Raw genomic sequence first — 3,582 nt, 5'->3', positions numbered from 1 at the left:
TATTAATTTTGGTATCTCTCTTAGTCTGACTCTTCCCCTTCGACCTATTCGGCACGGGTAACCCTATCTGTAACTACGACCGATATTCATAGTCTTTTCATATTTAAGATCATCTTATACAAGTTTGAAAATGTTATATGACCGTTTCATTAGTCGAATGAAATCTTAAGCACTAGTTTCCGAATAGAAAATATAATACATACATAAAATATACATTACATAATTACATATTATACAGGGTGTCCGGAAAATCGCCCGCAGTACTTCGGGAAGTGACCCAAAAAGAAATTATTTAAATTTAAAATTTAAAAAAAATTTAAAAGGGATGCCAAGTGGACTATTTATTATGATTTTTTAACATAAAAGTGGCTATAACTCGGAAACGACTTATTTTCGGACCTACGTTTATATAGCTTTTTTCCTTCTTTTTGAGTCCCGAATCACTTCCCGAAGTACTGCGAGCGATTTTCCGGACACCTTGTGTATATATATATATATATATATATATATATATATATGTATTTTTTTTTTAATATAATATCTCTTAGTAAATTATATTAAAAAAAGAAGTGATATAATCCCCAAAAACTTACCTTTTTAAAAAAAGGTAAATAAAAGGCGCCAAGTTCATGCACTAATTGTATCCAACTGTCATATACTTGTCTACAAAAATAGTGATATAAAAAAATTGCGCCAACTAAAAATAAAAATTTGTACAAGATAAAGAAGTACAAGGAAGAAAACTTGTACAAGTTAAATAGAAATATTTTAATTGAAAACATTGTTATACAAAATGGTTGTTTTAATTTTCAAAAATAATACTAAAAAATTAAAAATTTATTTAAAAATTGAAAACTGAAAATTAATATAAAACAAAAAAGTAAAAAAATTTTAATTAAAGAATATGTTACTTTAATGAATTTCTATTATATTATCACATTACACGTATGCTTTCGATAATTTTTCGTGTAATTTACATATGAATGCATTGATATAATTTATAATCATAAATACAATTTCATATAATATAATTATTAATTATAGTTATAATTGTATTTTATACACAATTAAATCACTAATTAAAAATATCAATATTAGATTATAATTAATATACAATTATAACTATTTATAATTTACAAAACACAATTTACAAATTACAAAATACAATTTACAACATACAATTTACAAAACACAATTTACAAAATACATAATTTATGATGTTGTCAATATCAAATAAATATATTCGATTTATTCAAATGTTGAGTAACACAAATAATTTGATATTAATAGCATTAATATTTTGATTTAATATTATTTAACTTAATACACATATATTTTTAATTTTTTAAATAAAATATAAATATGTTTAAGATATTTCTTCAATAATTGTACAATTTGTTTCATGTTTGATTGTTTTCCTCCTGAAAATAATTTTAATAATTTAAATTTTATTTTTAAAACATTTTTAAAAATAAATTCAATTTAATTTTTAAACTGTAATAAAGCCAAATTACTGCAAATTTGTATATATTGTATTAGATTGCTAACACGGCCATAACCGGAATCGAACAATAGGACTGAGAAGAAGAATACGAGAACATTTTATTATAGATATTTTAAGTATATTAAAATAAAATTTAGAATAATTTATATATATGTTATACTAATATTATTTAAAAATTTAAATAATTTAGATAATTTAAAATGAGAGAGAGAGAGAGAGAGAGAGAGAATCGTTATCGAGAAAATGAAAAAAGGATAATATGATCTGAATATAAATGATATATATAAATCTAATATAAATGATATATATAATATAGTCTGAATATAAATGATAAATATAGATGATAAATAATTTATAAATAATTTACTGGATATTGTTGCTCCGAACGTTGCCCAGTGCTTTTTCAGACTTGCTTTACCTCTCCTTTGCTATTTCTTCGTTGCACTCACATTCACTCCCGAAAACAAATTTAATTAAGATTAGTTAATTAAGATTAGTATACGCAACGATCGTGAGACACTTTGCACGGCACTCCCGATCGCGTAATAATTACAATTAAAAGTTTAGCAAGTGTTAATTATAATTATCACAGCGAATTATGTTTCAATACTAGTTGCGTTTTATCGTTAGAGAGAAAATTTGATAATATACGAAGTATTTCGCACTTTATTCCTCGAAAGTTGCCATGCAAATGATATCAAGGCCGTACATGTAAACACAGCGCGTCATACGTCATCAAGGCCAAACGTGTTATTGTCCATTCATTTCCGAAATATTTTATGTACTTTAACATATACACGGAATATTAAAGTGTCTAGGAGTGTTTTAAATTATGTAGATTAATTAAATAATATTTGTTAAAGGATTGATGTATCACGAAGCTTTTCATTATGTTAATTACTTCGATTTATGATTCGATTGTTTTGTGCTGTGCGTTTTAAATCGAAATTATATTTAAATAATTGAAAAATAGAACGAGAGAAAGCGTCGCAGTCGAATTATATTTGATTCTATAAATATCATTAAAGTAATAATGTCTGCTTGTAAAAATTGATTTCACGTCGAAACTATAATTTATTATTTTAGATTTGTTTCTATGATTCTTACGTTAGTTTATTATTATAGTAGTATTATTATAGTATTGTTATAGTTAGTTTATTATCATAGGTATGTTTCTACGATTAAATGAATAAATTAATAATTATTAAAAAAGTGCCCACCACGTAAGAAAAATAAATAGATTAATAAATGAAATAAATTATTGAATGAATAAAATAAATAACTGTAGATAGACCCGAGATAACATGACGTAAACAAATGAAACTAATGAAATTATCAATAAGCGATCCCGCGTATTTATATTTTTATTTATAATATTTATATTATTTATATATAATATTTATATTATCAGAGAGAAGACTAAGAGGTGTCATGGCTCGCTTTTAGTAGATGATCTCTGAAAGTAATACGCCCTATGCGGACATTAAAAGGAGGGTAACATTTATGTTATCCTCTAAGAACATTCGTGGACATTGGCTTTGTAGTTCATGTCCACGTTTTTAATGTCCACAGAGGGCACATCGCTTTTATCACCTAAAAGCGGGCCATGACACCTCTCAGTCTTCTCTCTGTCACATGTAATCAAATTTAGGCGCCTTTTTTGATTGGGTTAATGTCATTGAGCATACATCAATACTATTTTAAATCCATACTATTTTAAATTAAATCAATAGAAATGTGTTATTGATTAAAACAATGACAAAATTTCATGAAAGAGAGAGAGAGAGAGAGAAATCAATGAATATTTTTATGAAAACACTCATACTTTGCTTTTCCGTCCTATGATTCATTGATTATGATAAAATAATTTCATTGAAAAATCAACATAAACTAATATTTTTCAATAAGATTTCATTTTTTCACACTTATAACTACTTATAATTAAAACCACTGATGGTTATCACTCTATTTAAAAAAATAAAACTAGGCTTGTTTCTAAAATCTATTATAAAAATTATCATAATATATTATTTTATCACACTATTTATTCTGCAGATGAAATGAAAGTCGCTTCGAAA

This window comes from Camponotus vicinus, unplaced genomic scaffold, assembly GCF_025532165.1.
Source record: "Camponotus vicinus isolate PSW18456_S1 unplaced genomic scaffold, iyCamVici1.0 SCAF_3, whole genome shotgun sequence".
Classification (NCBI taxonomy): domain Eukaryota; kingdom Metazoa; phylum Arthropoda; class Insecta; order Hymenoptera; family Formicidae; genus Camponotus; species Camponotus vicinus.
Note: the sequence above shows the minus strand (reverse complement) of the source record.